The sequence below is a fragment of the Ursus americanus genome, chromosome 17, assembly GCF_024610735.1.
Source record: "Ursus americanus isolate L20-20 chromosome 17, mUrsAme1.1.p, whole genome shotgun sequence".
Taxonomy (NCBI): domain Eukaryota; kingdom Metazoa; phylum Chordata; class Mammalia; order Carnivora; family Ursidae; genus Ursus; species Ursus americanus.
In genome coordinates this window covers 56446669-56460347 of record NC_142143.1, presented here as the reverse complement: position 1 = coordinate 56460347, position 13679 = coordinate 56446669, and positions in this window count along the sequence as shown.

Genomic DNA, 13679 nt, shown 5'->3' with positions numbered 1-13679 from the left:
TTCTTCCTCTCCCACTCCCCCTGCTTGTGTTCTCTCGCTGGCTGTCTCTCTCTGTCAAATAAATAAATAAAATCTTTAAAAAAGAAAAGTTGATTTGTGCTTTTTTTATTAAAGGTTTTATTTTTAAGTAATCTCCACACCCAACATGGGACTTGAACCCACAACCCCTCCAAGATCTGTTTTTTTTTTTGTTTTTTTTTTTTGAGAGAGAGCACTAGTGGGGGAGTGGCAGAGGGAGGGACAGGCAGATTCCCCCTGAGCATCTCTTTCCAGGACCTTGAGGTCATGACCTGAGCCACATCAGACCTTAACCAACTGAGCCACCCAGTCGGTTTGTGCATTCTTAAAGTATGAGCCGGGGGGGCCTGGCTGGCTCAGTTGGAGTGTGCAGGTCTTGGTCTTGGGTTTGTAAGTTCGAGTCCCACATTGAGTGTGGAGATTACTTAAAATCTTATAAATAGGGATACCTGGGTGACTCAGTCGGTTAAGTGTCCGCCTTCAGCTCAGGTCATGATTCCAAAGTCCTGGAACTGAGTTCCGCATCAGGCTTCTTGCTCAGTGGGGAGCCGCCTTCTGCCTGCTGCTCCCCTTGTGCGTGCATGCGCTTGCTTGCTCACTCGTTCGCTCTTTTTCTCCCTCTCTTCTCCTCCCTCTCTCTGACAAATAAAACCTTTAAAAAAAATCTTTAGAAAATGTGATCCTATCTCCAGGGAGCATACATTCCAGAGCCTAACACAACTAAGAAGTTGGTTGAGCAATTTCTCTACTTGAAGATAATCCCAAATTCATTGAGATTTTGGAGTGCCAGAGATGACAAAAGAGATTCTTATGTGCTTCGGGCTCTAAAGTAGCCCCATTCCACCTCCCAACCCAACACCCGTTGCAAATAACTCAAACCTTGCCTCATCTGATGGGCAGCCAGGACATCGTTTCCATCTAGGGAAAGGCCACATGTCATGCCATTAGAAGTGGCCACAGGTCAGCTTGAGGTTCTCTGGATATTTGGACGGTAAAATGAATGGCCTGCTCTGCTAAGCTACTGTGGGCTAAAGTTCTAGTAGGTCACAGAAGAGGCGGTATAGACATCTGAGTCCCCATCTCTCACTCCCACCTACTTGGAGTGGACTTGATTAGGTGGGGAAAAGTTAGTTGCAATCTCAGCATCTCCCTAACTTTGTGAAGTGTCCTCCAGTCTCAATGTATAAAGTATTCAAGTTAGAAGTCTCTGGGCTATTCCATCTCTGGTCTAATGTCTGCCTTTGAGGTAATTGGATTTGAAGTCAATTCCCTGTGGTAATCGGGATTCATTGATGTCCTGGACCACCCTTTGCCTCAACCCCAAATCCTGTCCTCCGTTTTGTTTTTGCCTATGTTTCCATAATCGACGATGTAGGAGGACAAAATTATTCATTGTCTATCAGTATTTAAGTTAATATCCTGCTCCTTTAATTTATACATTTAGCTTATTCTTTAAGCTATAGGGGGGTGTTCACTTCATAGAATAGGTTTGTCGAAGGAAGCTGAGCCAGTAGATGAAAGAACAGGCTAGAATCTTATATTCGTTCATTTATTCAGTAAGTATTAACTTGCCAATGTGCTTGGCACTTAGTTTCTCAGTCCAAGTCTCCCATTAAACAGAGCTGTCGGGTTAAGAACCTAAGAGAGTGGACTCTTAGATGTAAATCTCGCCTCGGATAATTCTAGCTTTGTGACCTTGGGTGAGTTATCTAACCTCTCCAACCAACTTTCTTATCCTCTTTTTTTCTTTTCTTTTTTAAGGAGGCTCCATGCCCAATGTTAGGCTTGAACTCGAAACCCTGAGATCAAGAGTCCTATGCTCTACCAACTGAGCTAGCCAGGCACCCCTCTCTTCAATTTTCTAATCTTTAGGTGATCATTCCTATTTCACAGTATTTTTGTGAGGTTTAAGTGGTATAAAACAATCACTTATTCAAGAAATGTGCCAGCCATTTCTAAATACTGAAGATATTAGCAGTGGCCAAGATAAACATACATAGAGCTTACATTTTGGTGGGGGAGCGGTGTGGGAGGGTGATTGGGTGTGAAGAAGGAGTGTAGTTTTATAAAGTTTTATATAAAATGGCCTTGAGTCTATAAGGTTGATAGGTAACATTTGATCAGAAAACTAAAGAAAGAGCAAGCTGGTTGGATAAATGGAGAAAGAGCTTCCTGGCAGGGGGATAGTAAGTACACATGTCTTCAGGAAAGAGTATGCCTGGCATGTCACAGAAAAAGAAGGCAGTTTGGCTAAATTCAAGTGAGCTAGGGGAACGTAGTTCAAATCTACAATCCTTTATATGAAATCCTTGAGACCTTACTTGCTTTGGAATTTATTTTGACTTTAGAACAGTAATTATAATATTTCACAAAAACTTCCTCAAAGGGATCTGGAGCAGTACCCAGGATTAAAATATATGACTATTTCTGCAGTAAAATACAAGAATAGTCTAATAAATTACCCAGCATGAGTTTCATATCAGGTTTTGTTGCCATATGAGTTCCAAAAATCTTGGGTTTTAGAGCTGTTTTGTCAATTGCAGATAAGAGATTGTGTACCTACCTGTGGCACACAAAGTTAGATCGTGTGGGGCCTTGTAGGCCCTGGCCGGCACTAGACTCCACTCAAAACGTGATAGTGGACAATGAGATGCCACTTCACACCCTCTAGGATGGCTTTAATAAAAAAGACAGTAAGCTCTGGACAGTGTGTGACGAATTTGGAACCCGTGTATAGTGCTGGTGGGAATGTTAGTGGTGCACTTTGGGACACCGTCCTCCAAAAGTTACAGTTAACATACGACCCAGCCATTCTAGTCCTAGGTATATACCCAGGAGAACTGGAAATGTATATTCACACAAAAAGTTGTACGGGAATGTTCATAGCAGCATTATTCATACTAGTCAAGAAGTAGAAACAACCAAAATGTTCACTAACTGGTGAATGGATAAATAAAATATGGTATATCCACACAAAGGAATATTATTTGGCCATAAAAAGAAAAGGAGTGCTGCTATGTGCTACGCTGATGAACCCTGAAAACATGCTAAGTGAAAGAATCTAATCATAAAAGACCACCTGTTGTATGATTCTATTTACATGAAATGCCCCGAATAGGCAAATTTATAGAGACAGAAAGTAGAAGAGTGGTTTCCTAGGGATAGGGAGGTTGGAGGAGAGGGGAGTGACTGTTAAATGTATGGAGTTTCCTTTAGGGGTAATGAAAATATTCTAAAAGCGATTGGTGATAGTTACACAGCTCTGTGAACCATACTAAAAACAGGTGAATTGTACACTTTAAATCGTTGAATTATATAGTATGTGAATTACAGCTCAGTGAAGCTGTTAAAAACATAAAGTGTGAAGAAATAGTGTGATGTTAATCTGCTGGAGAGTTGTTTTTGTTTGTTTTTTCCATTGGAGAGTTTTGAGCACAGCGGTGACGTGATCTGACTTAGATCCATAAATTCGGGATGAATATTGGCTATTATTTTATTATACCACAACTACCTCTGAAATGCTAGATGAGTATTTCCCAACTTCAAGCATTTGTGTGCCTCTTTTGGTATTTCTGCCATATCTACACTGTCATTTTCTTTGAATTAACTCACTTTCTATATTTACCATGAAAAAAATCAGTATTCTAAATGGAAAACTAATAACTCTTGCCATAAATAGAAGGTAATTTTTAAAAAAAACAGAACTACATAAGCTTTTTTTTTTTTTTAAGATTTTATTTGTCAGAGCACAAGCAGGGGGGTGGCAGGCAGAGGGAGAAGCCGGCTCCCTGCTGAGCAAGGAACCCGATGTGGCACTCAATCCCAGGACTTCAGGATCATGACCCGAGCCGAAGGCAGACGCTTAACCAACTAAGCCACCCAGGCATCCCCATAAGCTTTTAAGTTCAAAAAAAAAAAAAGTTGGGGTGCCTGGGTGGTGCAGTTAGTTGAGTGTCCGACTTTTGGTTTTGGCTCAGGTTGTGATCTCAGGGTCATGAGATCAAGCCACATGTTGGGCTCCTTAAGATTCTCTCTCCCTCTCCCTCTGCCCCTTCCCCACGTGCTCTCTCTGTCTGTCTCTCTCTAAAATAAATCTTTAAAAAGTTTATCACTATTTATCACCAAAATGATTTTTATCACCAAAAATGATACCACCCAAAGTGATCCCACGTATGTCCATTGGAAATGTCTCTCGAGCTGTAAGCTTGTGAGGTCAGGGACAATGTCTACATGGTCAATTATATTGCCTGACATACAGCGGGTGCTCAAAATCTGTGGATAACTAAATATGTTGGGCTTATTAAAAAGTCAAGGATGAATGAAATAATCTCCTCTGTGTGAATATGAATCACCTCTGCCAATTGAATAAATTTCATTCTTAATCTCACCTCCAAAAAAGCAGGATTCAAAGATCTTAAGGGTACAGGGCACTTGGCTGGCTCAGTTGGAAGAGCATGGGACTCTTGATCTTAGGGGATGTTCCAGCCCCATGTTGGGCATAGGGTTTACCTAAAACAATAACAACAACAACAAAGATCTTAAGGGTAGAGTTTTGGAATCTGAATTTTAATACCATCCCAAGTGATTCTGACACAATGGGTCTACAGACCATACTTTGAAAAATATTAAAGAATTGTACCAGAAAAAAAAGTATATGCATGATTGGTTTACTCTAGTTTGGGAATAGAAACATGGACATTACAGTGTTACTTCAGTCATGATTGGTGGATGGAGGAGTCCAAGATCAATTGGGAGAAAGGGGAAGCCAGAAAAGAACTGATTGAAAAAAATAAGGGTGGCTGAGGGACTGAGGGTGTTGAGCAAGAGGGCAAGGTCAGAAGGCATAGGGGAAGTGGTAAAACACATAATGAAGCATATAAGACCTACGACAAATATTTATATACCCACCTCCCAGCTTAAGAAAGACAGGGTTACCTGTAGAGTTGGACCTGTCTGTGAACCCCCACCCATTGCACCCCACTCTCTCCCTACCAGTGGTAACCACTACACGGAAGCTAACTTCATCATTCTCGTGAATTTCTTTGTACTAATATTATGTATGTATATATTTCTTCACATTTTACATGCAAGTGAAAATATTAAGTAGACAGATATAAAGGTTTGGAGTTTAAGGGAAAGAGGCCTAGGTTGGAAATAAAAATTTGGGTATCATCACTTTATAATTGGTTTTTAATTCATGAAACTGGATGAGGTTGGCTAGGAAGGGAGTATATAGATGGGGGGAGGGGGAGAGAGAGAGAGAGGACTGGAGACTGAATCCTGTATACTTCAGGTTTTTGTAATCAGGGAGATGAGGAGAAACCAGCAAAAGAGACAAAAGGAAAGGCCAATAAGGTAGGAAGAAAACTAGGATATGATGAGGTCCTAGGAGACAAGTGAAAAAAATGTTGCGAGAAGGAGCAAGTGATCAACTGTGCCAACTGCTGTTAATAGGTTAACTCAGTTAACAATTGAGAATATGGGGGCGCCTGGGTGGTGCAGTCGGTAAGCGTCTGCCTTTGGCCCAGGGCGTGATCCCAGGATTCTGGGATCGAGCCCCACATCAGGCTCCTCCGCTGGGAGCCTGCTTCTTCCTCTCCCACTCCCCTGCTTGTGTTCCCTCTCTCGCTGGCTGTCTCTCTCCCTGTCAAATAAATAAATAAAATCTTTAAAAAAAAAAAAAAGAATTGAGAATATGGGATTATCAATGACCTTGATGAGAAGTTTTAATGAGGCTGGTCCGATGGTAGTGGGTTATCAAAACATATTAACATTAGTGTCACTAAATTTGGTATACAACCCCCCACTGCTAAATTTGGCTGGCTTTTTAAAAAAAAAAAGTTTTAATGAAGAGGTGGGGGCAAAAGCATGATCAGAATGGGTTCAAAAGAGAATGGGCAGAATGTCTCTAACATATATTATTGTTAAATATGATACCAATTGTAAAGAGAGAAAATGGGATGGGAGAACATTGAAGACATCTTTTTCAAACAGTTTTGCTGAAAAAGGAAGGAGAGCAGTGTCTGAAAGAAGTGGGGTCAAGAGAGGGATTTTATAAAATGGTAGAAACATCAGCATGATTGCTTAAGGGTGGAAAACAGAGAAATAGAGAAAAGTAGATGATGTAAGAGATAGAGAAACCCACGTCCCTGAACAGACAAGGGATGGAGTCCAGCGCACAGGTGGAGAGGTTGGCCTCGAACAGGAGCATTGACAGTTTATGTAAATAACAATTTAGAATATATAATGCAAAAGCAGATAGGGTTTTCAGTTACTGGTCAAGGGTCCTTTGGGGAGAGCCAGGTTTCCTTTAGAGCCCATGGTGAAAGGAATGTTGAAGGTGGGGATTTTACTGATGATGAACCCTGACTTCAGAGGGCTGTGAAAGAGGAAAACAAACAATCAAAAGAAAAAGAAAGAAAAAAAAAAAAAGCAACGTCTTTTTTTTTTTCCTTTCTTTTTTTTTTTTTGAGAGAGAACAAGCATTTGAGCTGGGGGGGGGGGTGTGGCCAGAGGGAGAGGGAGAGAATCTTAAGCAGACTCCACACTCAGCACAGAGCCTAATGCGGGGCTCAATTTCACAACCCTAAGATCATGACCTGAGCAGAAACCAAGAGTTGGTGTTCAATGGACTGAGCCACCCAGGTGCCCCTAAAAAGGAAATCTTTGTAAGAAATTGTAATAGTTATACTTCACAAGACTGGAGAATTAAATGAAATACTATAGCAAGGGACTTTGCATAGAAACTGCTGGGTAACGTAACATTACAAATGGCAGTTAGTTATTATTCCTGGCCCAGTCTTCAGTTTCGCTATGTCTTAAAAACTCAATTTTTAAAATTGTTTTATTGAGGGTAATTGATATACAATCAACCGTAGATATTTAAAGTATACAATTTTAAAAGGTTTACAGTACATGCGTACCCATAAAACCATCACCATTCTCAAAATAATGAAACTATGGGTCACCCCAAAGTGTCCTCTTTCTTCGTTATCTCACCATCCTGTCACTCCCAGCCCCTCCCAAGGCAACCACTAAGCTGCTTTTTGCCACATAAGTTAGTTTGCATTTTTCTAGATAAAGTAAACTAAATCATAAACTAAATCATACAATATATACTTCTTTTTATCCTGCCTTTTTTCATTCAGCGTAATTATTTGGAGATTCATCACTGTTGCATCATTGCTTTTTCTTGCCGAGTAGGCTTTCCCCGCGTGGATGTACCACCGTTTGTCCGCTCATCTGTCGGTGGGCACGTGCGTGTGTTTCCAGTTTGGGCTATTATAAAGCTGCTATAAACATTTACGTGCGGGTCTCTGTGGACAGATGCTTTTTTTCTCTTGGGTGAATACCTAGGAATGGAATCACTGGCTGGATGAGTCACACTGTAAGAGTATTCCTCGCTTTTAAAGAAACGGTCAAAAACTTTTAAAAGGGACCCCTGGATTCTTAAGTCGGTTGAGTGTCTGCCTTTGGCTCAGGCGGTGATCCCAGGCTCCTGGGATCGAGTCCCAGGTTGGGCTCCCTGCTCGATGGGGAGCCCGCTTCTCCCCCCGCCTGCTGCTCCCCCTGCTTGTGCTCGCTCTCTCTGACAAATAGATGAATAAAATCTTCCCAGCGAGGAGGGAGACACAAGCATGGGAAGTGGGAGAGGAAGAAGCAGGCTCCTAGCAGAGAAGCCTGATGTGGGGCTCGATCCCAGAACGCTGGGATTACGCCCTGAGCCGAAGGCAGACCCTTAACGACTGCGCCACCCAGGCGCCCCTTAAAAAAATTTTTTTAAAAGATATTGCTGAATTGTTTTCCAAAATGATTGTACTATTTTACATTCTTCCTAGCAGAGTATGAGAGTTTCAGTTTCTTCCCGATCTCCAGCACTTGGTTGTTTTTTAAATTTTAGCCACTCTGATAGGTACATAGTGTATCTGAACCAGCGTGAGTTTGCTCCTTCTGGTGAGTCAGAAGCTACACCAGGCTGAGCTGTCCCACAAAGAAAACTTATTTGTAGCAAATAAGGAGATCATGGGAATGGCTTCCAAGGCCATGACTCCCCAAGAAAGGGTGAATGGGTTCCTTTTGCTTAGGGTCAGTATGTTATGTAAATGAGGCTGAGGCTCCTCCTTGGACAGAGATGTTAGTACTAGAATGAGGTAAAGGGAATTGTAGGTCATTCCAGAGGTCACTCCGTGATCCATGTGCACAGGCACCAGTCAGGTTCAGCTCAGAAGGTCTGGGTGGTCTGGGCAGCGGGAGGTCTTGTCAGGGCAGTCACCATCACCTGCGGGGTGGTTTGGGATTTCATTTGTCTGAGTTAAGGAGAAAGCTGGAAAAAAGAGCTTAGGAAAAAATGTAAGACAAAGGTGAGTGAGTATAAGCAGGTGGGCAGTAAAGGCCTGGTCATGGGGTCTAGCTGGTGACAATAGTGGTGTCTCATTATGGTTTTATTTCATTTTTCCATAATAACTAATGATGTTGAGCATTTTTTCAGGTGCTTATTTGCCAGATGTATATCTTTTTGGTGAAATGTCTGTTCGAATCTTTTTCCCATGTGTTTAAAATCAGTTTGCTTATTTTTATTGAGGTTTTTTTTTTTTAAGTAATCTCTATACCCAACATGGGGGTTGAACTTACAACCTTGAGATCAAGAGTTGCTTCCTCCACTGACTGAGCCAGCCAGGTGTCCCTTTATTGAGTTTTGAGAGTTCTTTATTCTTTTTTTTAATAAGATTTTATTGAGAGGGTTTTATTTTTGAGAGTTCTTTATTCTGAATGCAAGTTATTTCTTAGATACGTGATTTGAGTATTTTATCTTCGAGTTTGTGACTTATCCTTTTATTCTCTTAAGAGTGTCTACTTAGGGGCGCCTGGGTGGCACAGCGGTTAAGCGTCTGCCTTCGGCTCAGGGTGTGATCCCGGCGTTATGGGATCGAGCCCCACATCGGGCTCCTCTGCTATGAGCCTGCTTCTTCCTCTCCCACTCCCCCTGCTTGTGTTCCCTCTCTCACTGGCTGTCTCTATCTTTATCAAATAAATAAATAAAAAATCTTTAAAAAAAAAAAAGAGTGTCTACTTAAAGTAGAAGTTACTAATTTTGTTGAAATCAAATTTACTTTCTTTTATGGATCATGCTTTTGGTATTGAATGTAGGATAGTTTCTTTATTCAAGGTCACTGAGTTCTTCTCCTGAAAGTTTATAGTTTTAGGTCTGTGATGCACTTTAATTTTTGTATCTAGTATGAGATGGATCAGAATTCTTTTTTTTTTTTTTTTTTTTTTTTGCTTATGGATTTCCAATTGTTCCAGCACCCATTTGTTGAAAAGACTGTCCTTTCTCTATTGAATTGTCTTTGCACTTTTGTCAAACATCAATTGACTCTATATTTGTGGGGCTATTTCCAGACTTTATTCTGTCCCATTGACCTGTTTGTCTATCTTGATACCAATATCATTATCTTGATCACTGTAGCTTTATAGTGAGTCTTGAAGTCAAGTAGGGTAAGCTGCCAGTTTTGTCCCTCTGGCACTTTTCTACAGAAGAAAGAAAGAAAGAAAGAAAGAAAGAAAGAAAGAAAGAAAGAAAGAAAGAAAGAAAGAAAGAAAGAAAGAAAGAAAGAAAGAAAGAAAGAAAGAAAGAAAGAAAGAAAGGAAGAAAGAAAAAGAAAGGAAAGGAAAGGAAAGAAAGAAAAAAGAAAATCTGAGATTTTGGGGATTGCATTGAATGTATGAATCAATTTGGAGAGAATTTGACATCTTAACAATATTGAATTTTTCCACCAAAGAATGCAATGTATCTTTCCATTTATTTAGGTTTTCTTTAACTTTCTCAGCAGTATTTTGTAGGACAACTCAATTTTGAAAGCTCACTGAGAGTCAAACTAGCCATATATTCTGGGTCAGAAAATTAGTCACAAATGCCTGGGTTCAAATGCTAAATGTTACTGTCTATATGATATTGAGTAAGTTATTTAACCTTTTGGTGACCTAGTGTCCTAATCTGTAAAATGCGAGTAATACTAGTACATTCCTTATGGTGTTTTGAAGATTAAATGAGATAATATGAGGGCGCCTGGCTGGCTCAGTCTGTAGAGCGTGCGACTCTTAATCTCAGGGTCATGAGTTCAAGCCCCACACTGGGCCTAGAGCTTACATAAAAAAAAAAATTAAATGAAGTAATATGTACAAGACACTTAGGATAGCCGCTGGCACGCGGTAAGTATTCAATAATTTAAAAAATGTTACCTATTATTGCTATTTGCAAGGCACTTTACAACAGTTATTTCATTTACATCTCAATTCCTAAGACACCTCTCCTTTAGCTCCAATCTTTGATGATAACATTCCTAGCATTTCAAACATTCCCTTTATTTTTTTAAATATTTTTTTTCAATATTCCCTTTAACGTTGAGCCTCCCCTTTACACTAAACAGTCCACCAGCTTAACTCCCACTGAACCTAAAGACTCGCCGCTCGTTCACTATCTATTGATTTTCCATCACTAGATCAGAGATTTTATTTTTCTGTTTTCCACTATTCTGTTTTTTTTTTTTTTAAGATTTTATTTGTGAGAGAGAGAGCACGAGCAGGAGGAGGGGCACAAGGGAGCGGGACGAGAGACTTGGCCAGCAGGCTAGTCCCAGGACCCCAAGATCACGACCCGAGCTGAAGCCAGATGCTCAACCAGCTGAGCCACCCAGGAGCCCCTGTTTTCTACGACCCTGAAAATTTTTAATAAAATTGCAAAATACAATGAAACTATGGTTTTCCATTTTTTAAGTGGGCAGAATCCTTTCTTCAAGTGAACGTCTCTCAGAAGCTTAACATTGTAACTTGTGAAAGTTTGCTTTTGCTGAAGCAGGATGCATATGTGTCTATCTGAGGTGATCACACCCTTCTCCACTTCTCTTCCTACCCCCAAAACACCCCGAAACCCCTCCAGGGTTCCAGGAGCACAGTTAGAAAAATACTGGGGGGGGCGGAGAAGAAGGAGAAGAAGAAAGAAAGAGAAAGGGGGGGAGGGAGGGAGGGAGGAAGGAAGGAAGGAAGGAAGGAAGGAAGGAAGGAAGGAAGGAAGGAAGGAAGGAAGGAAGGAAGGGGAGAGAAAAAAGAAAAAGAAAAGAAACGAAATAAAAAAGAAAAGAAAAGAAACAACACTTAAATGATAAAATTCCATAACAGCTCCAAAAGCAAAGAAGGTAACACTGCAGAAAGCAAACTGTTTGATTGATTTAGGAAGCACCTTCACATAACTATATGATGGGAATAATTCCTCTGCTGATGTTAGAAAGGAGATTGAGGTGCAAATATATAATGTGCAAAAGCACTGGTGTAGAGAGCTGAACATAGGAAGGCTGAGGACCCCTACGTTATCCATCAGAAAGCCCCTGGGGACAGAGGCTTAGAATTCTGCTGCCCAGTTTCCCTGAAGACTTTCCTTCCTGGCCCCTCTGTTCCACTGGCGTGCCATCCTCAGTACCTTTATGTCCCAACTCTTGCTTAGTCCAAACGTACCCCGCCTTCTGTATGAAGGTCATGGTGTTCTGCTCACTCATGATCCCCCATGTCCATATCTTTAAACACAACTAAGTTGCAAAGCCCAGATTTGGAGCTAATTCCAAATTTTGTCTTCTTTATTCTTTGACTTCTAAAGCCAAGATACCAATCTCTGTATTTCCTTTTTTTTTTTTTTAAGATTTATTTATTTATTATTCTAGAGAGAGAACAAGAGAGCGCAAGCACAGGGTGGGGAGGTTCAGGGCAGAGGGGCAGAGAGAGAGGTGAAGAGAGAATCTCAAGCAGACTCCCTGCTGAGCAAGTGTGGAATCTGATGTGGGGCTCCATCTTTCAACCTTGAGATGGTGGCCTGAGCTGAAACCAAGAGTTCCACACTCAGCCGACTGAGCCACTCACGCGTCCCTAATCTGTGTGTTTCTAATGGCACCTATCTCTAGCAAAACAATTAATACCAGTCACTTCCTTGGGACAGTTCTCCCTGCCAGGTAAGTTAATTCAGATCAAACTATAAAACTAAGGGTTGTTTTCAGCAGAGGATTAGTACTGAAGGGGGCGCCTGGGTGGCACAGCGGTTAAGCGTCTCCCTTCGGCTCAGGGCGTGATCCTGGCGTTCTGGGATCGAGCCCCACATCAGGCTTCTCCACTGGGAGCCTGCTTCTTCCTCTCCCACTCCCCCTGCTTGTGTTCCCTCTCTCACTGGCTGTCTCTCTCTCTGTCAAATAAATAAATAAAATCTTTAAAAAAAAAAGGATTAGTACTGAAGTGGTAAATTGCCATTTTCTACTCTAGGGACAACAATTTTGTCTAGGAGAGATCATTTCTGTATAAATACAACATACCCTCTTATGACTCTGCAAATAGGCTACATTCCTACAAACCTTTCCCAAACCTCATTAAAAATTGTTTTTAAATGAATTTACTATGTTTGTACATGGAACATTTCTAGAAGGATCTCCAAGATTACAGTGGATAAGGAGATAATAATGGCCGCCGCCTCCAGGGGGAAGAACCCGGTGACTGGAGGACAGGGGGAGGAAGATTTCTTTTTCAGTGCTGTGGCCCTAATCCAAGCCACTGTTGCCTCCCACCTAGATTATAGCAGTGACGCCATAACTGGTTTTCTTGCCTCTACTATTACCCATCACTGTTCATTCACCACATAGCAACATATATATTATTAAAAAAATAAATAAATCCAATCTGTCACTTCCCCCACTTAAATCCTTCCAAAGGCCTCCTTCTGCAATTAAAATAAAATCCCAGCTCCTTACTGTGGATACAAGCCTCTGCCTGATCTGGCTCTTCCCTTCCTGTCTGACCTCCTTCCCATTATTCTTTCTGCTCCAGCCACATGGGTCTCCTTTCTGTTCCTCAGGCACTCCAAGCTCATTCCTTTCTCAGGGCCTCAGATCTTTTTTTTTTTTTTCCTTAAAGATTTTATTTATTTGACAGAGAGAGACACAGTGAGAGAGGGAACACAAGTAGGGGGAGTGGGAGAGGCTCAGATCAACGCACAACTGGCTCCTTCTCATTCAAGGGTTGGTTCAAACTTCACCTCAGAGAATCTCCCTCTGACCATTCTGACTAAAGGAGCCCCTCCCCCCCCACCAGCAATCTCTTCCCAATACCTTGTTTTGTTTTCATCATGCCACTTCCTACTGAAGTTATTTCTTGCATTATCTGTCGAATGTCTACCTGTCCTAGGATGTAGGCTCCTTGAGGGTAAAAGGCCTTGTTTCTCATTTTACTGCTGTTTTCTCAGCATTTAGAACACGCATGGTACTGAATGAATGAATGTGTGTATGAGGTCAGGTAGGAAGGTCTCAGGTGGTGGACAGTTGTCTTACAACTATGGTTGCTGTAACACATTAGCACCGACTCAGTGGCCTAACAGCACAGGATTATGATCTTACAGTTCTAGACATCAGGAGTCCGAAATGGATCTTCGGGGCCAAAATCAAGATACCGGCAGAGCTGAGTTCTTTCTGGAGGCTCTAGGAGAGAAAGCAGTTCCTTCTCTTTTCCACTTTCTAGAGGCTATCTGCATTCTTTGGCTTGGGGCCTCTTCCTTCATCTTCAAAGTCAGCAGCATAACGTCAAATTTCCCTGACAGTCACGCCTCCCTTTTATAAAGACCCTTGTCGTTTCAC